General features: G+C 46.8%; 1 protein-coding gene across 1 annotated transcript in view; it reads left to right on the top strand.

The window, feature by feature from the left end:
• The first annotated feature begins 3,876 nt into the window (after nucleotides 1–3,876).
• The window catches only part of HELZ (helicase with zinc finger), a 141,727-nt gene continuing 133,419 nt past the window's right edge, over nucleotides 3,877–12,184 (top strand). Inside the window, exon 1 of the mRNA XM_068976731.1 lies at nucleotides 3,877–3,935. The gene's annotated coding sequence lies outside the window, so the exon portion shown is untranslated. The remainder of the gene's footprint in view (nucleotides 3,936–12,184) is intronic.

Below are 12,184 nucleotides of genomic sequence, written 5' to 3'. Positions count from 1 at the left end.
TCCATGCTTCTGCACTCTCACCACCACCCCTCACTCTCATAAAGGTTTGGTCATTCATTCAACAAATGTTTGCTGAAATGTTTTTGTATGCTCCAGGCCCTGGTGGAGGCACTGAGTGAGCAAGCTGAACAAAGCCTGTGCCCCTATGCAGCTCATTCTCCAAGGCCGTGGGCAGATTAACAATCCATCAACAGACAGACAGACAGACAGACAAGAACATTTCTAACCCTGCTCTGGTTAAGGGGATCATGAAAAGTCTCTTCCAGGAGATGCCATCTGAGCTGTGCCGAGTGCTGAACAGATGATGATCGTCCCATCTGGGGGACAAGGATCCGGCTGGAGGGAGGCTTGCAGGGGACACAGAAGGACAGTGTGCTGTCATGGTGAGGGGGCAGTCCCAGGAGCTCCTAGGCTGCTGTTAGAAATCTGATTTTATTCTAAGGTGTTGGGGACACCTTCCCGGCGGCTGAGGAGTCAGGTGATACAATTAACATTGCACAGACCTCGCTGGGTTGGTCGGTCAGATGGAGAAGAGACTGTCAGGGGCAAAGTAGAGGCAGGGAAAGGAGTTTGTAGGGTTTTCTAGTTCAGGTCACAGTCTTGGAGGAGGACTGGCCAGATGCACCTTGGATTGGATGAATGGGTGCAACAGTCGCCAACATCGCTCTTCTCTGGGTCCAGGCCCACACGGGGCCAAGAAAAGTACCTACTAAAGAAATGTTGGTCCAGGCACAGTTGTTGCCCTCGGCTTACTGAGTGCTGAATTATAGGAAACTCAGACCACACATATAAACGTCCCGGGTAAACACAGGGCAAGCAATAAATCAGTGCACAGGAGTGGGTAGCCAGGTGCAGAAGAGTGACTGGCTACCCCTGTGGCGAGGAGACTTTGGAGCCTTCTCTAGCCCAGAGAGACAGTCCATTTCCCAGCGGGCAGGGGCTAGAGGGTCGTGAGCAGCGCGGCCTCCGCTCCTCTGGTCAACGCCCCTCCCGGCAGCAGGGACGGTGGGGGTTGGATTGTCTAAGAACCTGGCTCCAGGCTCCAGTTTCCCAACTCTTTCGGAGCTCAGAGAAGCGGTGACTCAGGGGAGGCCGGCCTGGAGTGACTCATTACCTCGCTCCCTCCCTCACTGCTGACCCCGGGCCAATCTCTTAATGAGTCTACACCCCACTCTTCGCTTTTGGCCGGGACGATTGCCTGGTGGAGTTTTTAATTCCCCGGGGGCAGGGCTCAAGTCAGCAACCGTCCAGGTTCCTCGAGAGAGGCTTCTCCTAGGGTCTGGAGGAGCGGAAAAGTTGTGGGTGGACCCCAAAGCCCCTGGCGCTCCCCGTGCACTGAACGGGGCGTTTAATGCCTGTGCATTCTTCTAATTTCAGAGCCTTTCAACAGCATTCACACAGAATACAATTTCGCAAGTCTCGATGTCCTGGAGGATTTTCCCTTGGACACCTCTTTGTAAAAATCTGCTTGGGGGTGGGGAGGAGCAATCTGAGTCTCCAAAGTCTGCAAAGCACAGCCTAGAGGCAATGAATGAGAGCTCCGCCGACTGACCTACGCGCCCCGGGGCAAGGGGCCCGCTGCGCGAGGGCGCCGGCCGGTGCTTGGCCCACCCGCGCCACGGAATGCGGGCAGAGGGCGCGGGGGACCATCTCGCCGCCCCGCGAGGGGCCCTCGGGCAGCAGCCGGGGTGCGGGCGTGGGCGGCGGGGTCGCTCGCCCGGGTCTCGGCCGGGCGACTCAGAGCGCCCCCCACCCCCCGGGCCCCGGCAGGTGGGCCGTGGTGCGCGCTCCCCCTCTCGCCCCAGCCCGGCGCCGGGACCCTCCCCCGAGCCCTTCGCGCCCCTGCGCCCCGGCCCGAGCGCGCAGGCGGCGCCCCCGTTACCTGCAGGGGGAAGTCCTAGCTCGCGCGCGGCGCGGACTGCAGAAGGGCGGACTCGGCCGAGCGAGGCCACATTCCTAGGGGAGGGGTCTCCGTCTGAGGGTCGCGGATCGCGGTGCCGGCCCGGGAGGAGCCCGCGGAAGGGAGCCGCAAGCGGGTAAAAGTTGCTTTTCGCCTCGTGCCCCCTGCCCCTGCCGCGAAGCCGGCCTCCGCAGGGTCCTGGGCCGTTGGGCGGCCGGACACACCTTCCGTCCGCGTACGCGGAGGCCCAGCGCCGGCGCTCGGGCCCCGGCCCGGGGAGCAGAAGCCCGCCGGAGGGTCCGGGGCCGAAACCGACGCAGCAGCGCGCACAGACCAATCTGAGCGGCTCCTCGCCGCCGGCGCGGGTAGCCCGCGGCCGATCAGACGCAGACTTGGGGTGTCCGCCCGCCCCGGGGGTCGCCGGGGCCCGCGTGGACGCGAGGGGTGGGGGAAGGGAGGCCGGGAGCGGCGGCGGCCGCAGAGACCCGGAGCCCCGTTTTAAAGATGGGGGCGGATTTTAAACGCAAACAGCCGGCGGAGGGGAGGGGCCGCGCGGCAGGCGGCGGGCAACTTTCCGCGCCGGAGGTGCGGCCGGAGGGGCGGCGCCGGCGGAGGCGGGAGTCGGGGGCCGAGGGGAGTCACTTTAAAGGCTCTTTCTTACCCACAATGCTTTGTGGGGACGTTGACAAGTGGATCCAAGATGGCGTAGAAAGTAATGACAGGTAAGTCCTGACTTCCCCTTTCGCCGCCGCCGGGACCGCTCCGCGAGCTGCCGGCGCCCTCCGGGGAGGCGCTGGGCTCCCCTCCGGCCCCTCGGGCCCCGGCAGGGGCGGCCCCGGCGCGAGCCGGGGGCCGGGGCGGCCGGCGGTGGGGCCTGGGAAGCGGGGCTCGTCGAGGCGAGGCCCGGACGCTGGGGCTGTTTACAGCCGCTTCCCCTCCCGATCCCCTTCCCCTCCGCCGGGGGCCGCGCCGCCCTCCGCCCAGGCCTCGGAGCAGGCCTCGCGGATCCCGCCGCGGGCCCGCGGCAGGCTGGTCCGCGCCGGGCTCCCGGGAGGCTCGCGCCCCTCGGCGGGGTCGCCGCTGGGGCGGGGAGCGCGCGGGCCTCCCACGCCCCGCTCGATCGCCCCTCTGGGATCCGCCTTCTGCCCGCGTGGGGGTGGGGGCCGGGAAAAGTGGGCCGGGGGCTGTTTCCTGAGCTTCACTTCCTTACCCACCCCCCATTCTCCGCCCCCTCCTCGGAAATTCTCATTGGCCCACGAGCACATCAACAAAAATAAAAACAGACGATCTTTTCCGGAGATTCCTCTAAGACTGCCCTCTTTTAGACCTAAAGGGCTGCAGTTTCATCTAAGGAACTTTGATTCCTCTCTCCCCAAATTATTTGAGCTTTCTGCACCCTCTCCTTTGCTGAGGATCCTCCAGCCCGGTTTGGAAATCAGGGTTTTAGGATTCTTCTTGGATTGAGATCCTCAGGTTTTGTTTGAAATTCAGAATTGTTGTTCCTTCACCCTCGCCACTTACACTTTTCAGGCAAATCATTAATATAATAATGTATAACTCCAGACATGGTGGATTCCTAGAGTTGGGTGTGGGGGAGGGGGTTGGGGAGTAAAGAGTTGTCCTGGCTCGCTTGTTCTGAATTTTGCACTCCCTTAAACTCATATGAAAGGATTTCGTCCCCTTTATCTCTTCTTTTTAATTCTTTTTGAAAGTCCAGTCTGTAAGAGATGACTTTTTTATGTTTTGGATTTTAAGAGCGTTTTATAATCTATTGTTTTATCACACAGAGAGGAAATGTTTTTATTTTAAAGTAAAACAAACAGACTCATTTATAAAGCTGCATACTGTACCATTTTGGTAGCTTTTTCCATTTGAAATTTAGGTGCCCTTTCACGTCACGCTGATAGAACGTTTGCTACTACTGATCTTGTCTCTTACTGTTGTTGTATAGACGCATTTTACTTTTCTATCTGCCTCAGGAATTGGATGAAGTAATTGATCACTGAAGAACTACAGTGCTGGTGAGATGTGTAAGGTGAGACTGCAGTTAAAAATGATTTACCTTTTTTCCTTCTTTATTTTAATCAAGTCATAAGGGTGAGACTGAAGCTAAGTAATTGGATGGGACTATCTTATTTCCAAATGAGTCCCTCTGTCAGATGGGTGTAGAGGCTGGGCTGAATTTGGAAAAGAAGACTGTGTCAAGTGTACAGACTTTTCAGGGACTCCAGCACACACAACGGTAGTGGAGCTTATCCAGAGCCAAATGTTATTTGCAGCCATCCTTGATGAGTGTCTTTTCCAGGGGTAATTATAGTTTTCCTATTTAAATTTCCTTGTGTAACTTTAATTGAATGTCTTAATTTTATCTGTGTCGTCGTGTTTATCACTCACTGTACATTGAGTGTCACTGATTGTGTATGTGGGTTTTGTGTGTCTTGTGTCAGGTACACCCTTTCCATTGGAAAGAATTATTTTAGGCAAATCCTGCTTTTATTTTCTGAAAAATGGAATAATGCTGGTCTCATAATTATTTTGAATTATGATAGTGTTGAGTTTTGGTTAACTTATTATGGAGAAGACTGGCTTTTCATTATTTTCTGGTCACATGTAATGTGTGAAATCAAAGTGTTGCTTTATTTAAGCCAACTTATAAGTCTTTGGATTTATAGAACAGCACTGATATAGTGTCAATGAACAGTACTGGGGAGAAGGAGACCGGTTTGCTAATTTTACATTCTTCACAAGCAGTTTTCTCAACTTGAAAAAATAACTTTTTAAAAAAATTTTAGGCATTGTAGATGTACTATACAGTGTGTGTGTGTGTGTGTGTGTCTATAAAAATACTTTACTATGGTTTATTGAGAACATGTAAGTTTTGGTAGATTGGTTACTGTAGTTTTTTTTTCCCCCCCTTTAATACATCTGGATAGCCTTTGTATTTTGAAATCCTCTCTATCACATGTCTAGAAGAATAAGCTGTGCTTTATTTTTTTTCAAGTTTGAGGCATACAATTGACATTTTTACCTTAAAAAAAAAAAAAACTTGGGAGAGGAAGGTGGACATAAACTAAGGCCCTTTCTAAATGCACAGACCACAGGTGGATGCGTTTTGAAACTCAACAGTGCTTCTGTGTATCACATATATTTTTTATTTTTATCCTTAGAGCAAATATGGATTTAAAAATTTATTTTCAGCTTACTAATGGAGGCATATTCATGGCTTAGATCTCCCAATGTGTACCTTTTTTTTTTTTTAATTTACATATTTGTGGAAAGAATCACTTAATCTACTTTTTGGCCTATGGAGATGTTTGTTTATAATCCAAAAGGGAATATTTAGAAATAGGTAATCTTATATGGCTAGTGTTGTTTGGCCTAAACTGTGTTAAGACATTTTCCACAAAGATGTTTTCCACAGTTTTCACACCTGTAGATGCTGTGAAGTGTTAGTATTCACTTCAAAGTGAAGCTGGTGTTTGGCCACCAAGCAGGTTTTTACACAAAGCATTCTCAAATGCTTTAGTGTAGTGCCATAGTGTAGAAGTTTGGATGAAGTGAGAGTCTGTGTCTTTGACATGAATAAAGACACAGCTTTTTCAGTCTGTCCTTTTGGCTGGGGAGTAGGACACTATTTCAGGGAAGGCTGTAGGTTTTGGGAGTCAGTAAGTACCTATCAGCTGGTACACTTGGATTTTGCGATTATTACCAAGAAGTTTCATTTCTGATACCATAAATACTCAGTCTGGAATGTTTTAAAGTCTGCACACAATTTGTGGACAGTCCAGTGTTTTGCTGGAAAAGGGAGTGATGCCAAAATAACAGGAGAAATCATTCCTACTTACAAAGTGCCTTGTGAAGTTTAAGAATATAGAGCATACTCACGAAAGGCTAAGAATGTTGAGGAGGGCCCTGCAAATAGGTAGACCAGACCTTACACGTGCAGTTTTGCTCTCTGTTTAAGAAGCAGGCATGGCATTGATATCAAATGCAAATAAGCCTCTCATTATCTGTCAGACTCTATTTTTAAGACTCCAGATACACACCCAGCACAAGAAATAAGGTCCTTTGTCTGTTGTTTTAATGCATAGAAAATTTGGGGCCAAGTTTATCAACTTGACAAACAAGAGAGGCAGAGGAGCTACTTAAAAATTATAAACAGATTGTTATGGTTGTTTATTTCCATCAACTTAGATAAGTGTACATGCAAATATTTGATTTTTGAGTAATATTTTGAAATGTTTTCTAGGAGGGAACTATGATATGTGTGGAGAGTGTGGCTCCTCCAGCTTACATCCGTTTAAGTTACTGGGTGTAGTCAGGGTGATTTCTATAATGCTGGCTAGGGGCAGCATAAAGCTCGGTGGTCTGTCACCTCTGAGGTGGCTGGGATAATACCTCTGAGTTAACCTGAATTTAACAGAGTTAATATTCCTCTTTCAGTAATAAATAGTAGATGTAACATGAAGATTTTTAATTTCTATATATCTATATATGTATACATATGTGTGCATATATATATATATATTTTTTTTTTTTTTTTTCTTTAAGCTACCAGTTGTCTAAAGCACATTGAAAGCTTTTCAACATACTACTAAACAGTCACACTAACTGGTTTGCTCATGTAAGTGGTACTGGGTCAGTTTATCCAAGAGCAGGAAGTTGTCTGGTAAAACCAGAGTTGGTGTGTTCAACTTGTTTTGACCCCTAGAAACCCCTGATTCATCATTAGGTTCTTCAGAGAATGCATGGCATATTTTTTGACTGAACCATTCTGAAGTGTGAATGTTTGTGATTTTTGTCATTTCTGTGCCATGTTTTAGGTGTTCTCTGCACATCTGAATTTGCCTTTTTGCTTTCTTCTGTGGATATTCTCCTTGTATGACAATATTCCTGTGAGGCGAGCTTCCTATCAGTGAGCAATATGTGTAAATAATATAGGTTTAAAAAATTACTTATTTTTATGTAAAACTGATGCATGCCACAGTAAGCAAACCTGAGCTGAGCTTCAGTGTATAAAGTAGACAAGATGAAGAAAAAAGCCTCTCCTCCTTCCGCCACCTGTGGCCCTGCCCCCTGACCTGAGGCAGAAGCAGTTGGTGTCACTCAGCCTCTGGAGGAGCTCTTTGCTGCGGCGCCCTGGCAGCAGCGGCGGGTGGGGAAGGCACGGCCACTGGGCCCGCTCACATGTTGTGCAGGGACGCTTCTGCCCTTGTTTCCTGAGATGTTAAGTGATATTGATAGTCTTACACTTCCATCACTGTAAGACAACTTTCATTGAATTGTTAGTCAAACACTGAAACTGTTAATTGCATTGTCAGGTTGGTACAGTTTTGATTTGTTGATCTTCTAAGAAAATAAATATTTGGAAATTGAATTCATGTAACCTTAGGGCTGGGAGTAATGTTGGTAATTACCATCTGTGGAATTTTATGGTGAGACGCACAGTGCATTTACTATAGACTTGTTATAACTCATTATCTTTCCTTTAGTTTTCAGAACAATTTCAAGATAGTTGTTATTTCCGCTTTGCAGAGGAAATTTAGGCTAAATGTGAATTTATTCACGTAATGTCCCAAGACTAGTAAGTAGTGGTGCTGGCGTTGTGCCTTGGAAGGGGCGTGCTCTTTGCATGTTATGTGCTCTGAGGTTTGTGTCTAGTCTCTCTTGTTTTCCGCACGAGGAAATTGAGGCCTGGAGGAGGCAAGTGACTTGCCCAAGGTCACACAGCTAATCAATAGCAACATTCAAGCAAGCTTTTATCTCTGGACCCTTATCTCAGGACTTTTGGTCCTAGCTGGTTATGCTACATTTTACTGAAATACTATGGACGGAAAGACCATCTTCTGTGACTACTGGATACAAATGCTTTAGAACTGATACGTCAGCAATCCTGTTTTCTACTCTGTATTAAAAGATTCCTTCTCTCTCTTTCAGAAATTATAAAGAGCTCTGATGGGCTATTTGGGTAATACCCAGTGCAGTGAACTGCAGGTGAGTAAGGCTTGGGAGAAGCTTACTTAGAAAGAAAGAACTTGATGGCGCATGAGAAGAGTCTTAAACTAGAGGAGTGTCTGCTCAGGAGCAGTGAGGTGGGACAGGGTGGAGTGAGCAGGGCTCTAGCGCAGCCGTTGGACCTGGAGCTTCAGGTACTGATGGGATGATGGTGAACAGTCCACCTGACTCTTCGTCAGTGTGTTTGAAGAGAAGTGAGGAGGTTAATCTTACACTTCTGTTTTGAATGAGTAACCACACAGGAGTTCAACCTATCTGCATAAGATGGGATCTTAAGCGGTGCTTCCGGTTTCCTGTCAGCATTCTTGCGTGGTGATCACCCTGTGCTCTGATGAACTGGTTAAGTATTAACTTGCGTGTTTCTCCTGTTGTCTGCTCAGTGCGTGTTGTCATGAATGACTGTACGTGTCTGCATTTCTGAGGGTCTAGGTACTGAGAGCAGATCAGTGGAATGCAGGTTCAGCTTTTCTTCTGATGGTTGTGTTCCCTCCATACAGTGGTGGCTTTAGTCTTTCAGATCATTTATTTTTTGCTGAAATATCCTAAGAAAGACAGTTCAGTCTTGAGCGTCATTTCACAGTAATTGGTATTCTTAGTCTGTGACAGTATCTTGGCCATTCAGTAGGAAACTTAGAAAATGCTTGTACTACAGGAAAACAGTTAGAAGACTGCTTTAACATTGTCCTTCTGGGACATCAGCGCTAAAATTAGGTTTTGATGTATTTTCAGTGCTAGCTGCAGAGACTTAATGTGACGGTGCTATATGTTTCTGAGGTGTGTAGTTACACTCTGGCTTGGCTGCTTGTCGGTGGCTAAAGTGGAGCATAGTTGTAGCGTGCTTTGTGTCTTGAGTTGCAGTCGTTTTGCGGGATTCATTGTCCACAGGCTCCTGGGGATGATCAGAAGACTAGTTGAGCTAGTTTGTTAGTCCTTGGAAAGCTGGAGTCTGGGTGGTGGTTGTGATAAAACAAGTACATGAGGGCTCTCAGTTAAGGCCAAAATGAGTAGTAGAAGAGAGGCATGGACCTCTTCTTGAGACTGTGTCAAATTTCCTCAGTATGGTAAAATTTTGTCTTATATTATGAAGTAATTTAAGAATTAATATTAAGTAAATTGTTAAATATTTGAGGTACCACCCTCAAACAGTTGATTTTCCTTTTGGCATTCCATTAAAATATATATACCTATTTACTGTACTCATTTTTAATTATGATGCACATAATTTGTATTTTTCCCATATACTAGATATGAAACATTTTCATATTATAGGTGTCACAATTTTAATTTACATGATTACACTTTGAGAGGCTGCAAAATATTTTATCGTCATGCTGTCAATAATTTATGTTAATCTTTTTATCTTAGATATTTGTTTTGCTTGCTGATTTTCAGTTAATACTTTAATCTACATTGTTGTAGATACATTTTTTTCTAGCTAATTATATCTCTAGGATAAATGTCAGAATGTATTGTTGTGTTAAATGATATGAATGATTTTATGGCTTTTGATGTTGGGCGGAGCTGCGGGGCTGGAAGCGAGGCCGCGTCCGGAAACGGCGTTATCCCGGTTTCCTGGACTCTGGTTACCTGAAGGAGTGTGTGGAAGGGGATGCTTTTGAGAGGTCGGGACTGGGTGTAGGAGAATGAACGTGAGCGATTGGCACTGGGGCTTTTAGTTAGGTCCGTGGTGATAGCCCAGGACAGGGGTGACTGCCTGAATTGGTGTCCCTGAGAATGAAAAGAGGTGATGGAGTCAAGAGATACCTTGGAGGTTAAGCAGAGAGATGTGGTGCTGATTAGGTAGGAGGGAAGGGAACCATCAGTTCTGTGTCTCAAGTCCGAGATGAGGCGGAGGTTTTTATGGCTGGATAGCTGGAAGACATCAGGAATATGGAAGAACTGGTCTTAGGGGTTCAGAATAGAGAAAAGACAAATTTCATTTTGTGTGTTGAGTTTAAGGAACCAGTAGGAAGCCGAAATGAGTATTTTAACCCTGGAAGGAGCAGATGAGTTTAGGGCCCAGAGGAGCTAGAGGAATCAGTGAGGTCTCATAGTTAAATCAGAGTGAAGAATGAAGTGTCCTGATTCCCAGTCTAGCTTTCTCTTCACTGCCTCATACAGAGAAGGTTCTCTGCTGTGGTATGCTCAGTAGAAAGTTAGAAGTGGCAGAGTTTATGTTGGGAGTAAAGAGTTTATTATTTACTTTCTTTTTTTTTTAACTATGGACAATTTCAGACACACGGAAGTAGGGTATAGTCAATCTCACTGTACCTATTAAGCCAGCTTCAGTAGTTATTAATCTTGTTTCACCTGTTTCCATCAGTTGTACTGAAGCAAATGGGATACAGCGTCTTGGTGCACTTGGGTTGTGTGTACTTGCAGGCAAGGGGAGCTGAGCAGTTTAGCAGGGTGTGTGCTGAGCTTTCTGAGTGGGGGTCTGTAGTGAACAGAAGTGGGATTAATTGCCAGAATTCCTTGGGCAAATCACTTACATCTTCTGAGTATTACTTTCTCTGTGAGACGGAGATAATAATGCCAGCTTCACAGAATCACTTGAGATGAGACACATAGAAACCATCTGTGAACTTTGAGGCTCAAGTGTGATACAGATTTAGTTGTCCATAATAACAAAAAGGTAGTGCTGTTCCTTTGGGCTTCTCTGTTGCTGGAATGAAATTTGTATTATCCAATACATTTTTATTCAATAAATACTTATGTGAAGCACCTGAGGCTTCAACAGTGAACAAAACAGACAAAATTGCAGCTCTCCTGGAGCTCATGTTCTAGGTCTAGAGGATAATAGGAGGCTCATACCTTAATAGTGCTTAGTGTGGGCCAGACACTGTTCTAAGTGCTTTCATATTTCACCCTATTTTATTCTTACAGCAACTGTGAGGTGTAGACTGTTATTATTCCCATTTTGCAGATTTGGAGATGGAAGCAGATTTTTAGGCAGATAGCCTCAGGTCACAGTGCCATGACTCAAATGCTGGCAGATCTGGCTTCAAGCCTTTACTCTTACCCTGTGCTTTAGAACTCTTCAGCTCATTCATGGCATACTAGTGTTTGATACAAATAAAAAAGGTAGGCCCAGATTGAAATTGAAATGAAAACACAAACACAGATGAAAAAAATGGCAGTACATAGTTCTCTGTGGATGGGGGTATATTAATATTCTTACATAGCGAAGTAGTTTTCTCCCTAACTTTTTATAGGCTTCACCAGCTTTCTTGGATTCTTTAGATTCAGATGGCCAAGTCAGTGGAAGGAAGTAATTTTTCTGCTGGTACTTGGGGAGAATCTCTTCTTGAATGAATCTCCTTGTTTACAGCCCTTCTTCCTTTTTTCTCTTACTCTTCTCTCTTTCCTTATCTTGAGGAAATTCCCTTCTCTGACTTGCCTGTTCTCTGACCCTCCTTTTCCTCACAGTCTCCCTTCCCAGTCTCGTCAGCTGCCCACATTCTGAAGGATTTCCTGCCTTCTGCCTTTGCCTTCTCCTCCCTAGTCTGCCTCTGTCAGCCATCCTGGGCCTTGCCCTGTGTTTTAACTTTCCTAAGTTTGTTCAGTGGGACTGATATCAGGACCTGTTTCCCGTCTCTGGCCACGGCTCTGCCAGCTCTCAGTCCTCCTCTGTGGGCAGGGGAGGTTGGGAAATGGGCAGCGCACATTCCTTCAGTTTGCACCAGGATTAGGACATGGGCCTCACTGCTTTTAAGGAGGGTAGGAGGGTATCATGACTTGTATACTTGAGGTTTTTTTGTTTTTTTTTAATTCTGGTAAAATATACGAAACATAACATTTATTTTAGATCATTTTAGAAGGCAATGGCAACCCACTCCAGTCCCAGGGACGCAGGAGCCTGGTGGGCTGCCGTCTCTGGGGTCACACAGAGTCGGACACAACTGAAGTGACTTAGCAGCAGCAGCCGCAGATGCAATTCAGTGGCATTAAGTGCTTTCACCTTGTTGTGCAGCCGTCGCCGCCGTCCACTCCATCTCAGAACTTTGTCATCGTCCGAACTTGAAGTTCTCTACTCATTAAACACGAACTCTCCATTCCTCGCTGCCTCCTGGCAGGCATCGTTCTCCTTGCTGTCTCTGTGATGACTGTAAGTGAGGTCCATTCACACCATGGGGATCTCCTGTAAGTGCACTCAGGCAGTGTTTGTCTTCTTGTGACTGCCTTATTTCACTTAGCACGTCTTTGAGGTTCATCCATGTTGTAGCGTGTGGCAGGACTTCCTTACTTTTTAAGACTAAGTAATACTGT

This window comes from Capricornis sumatraensis, chromosome 8, assembly GCF_032405125.1.
Source record: "Capricornis sumatraensis isolate serow.1 chromosome 8, serow.2, whole genome shotgun sequence".
Taxonomy (NCBI): Eukaryota; Metazoa; Chordata; class Mammalia; order Artiodactyla; family Bovidae; genus Capricornis; species Capricornis sumatraensis.
This window is presented reverse-complemented; position numbering and strand designations above follow the sequence as displayed.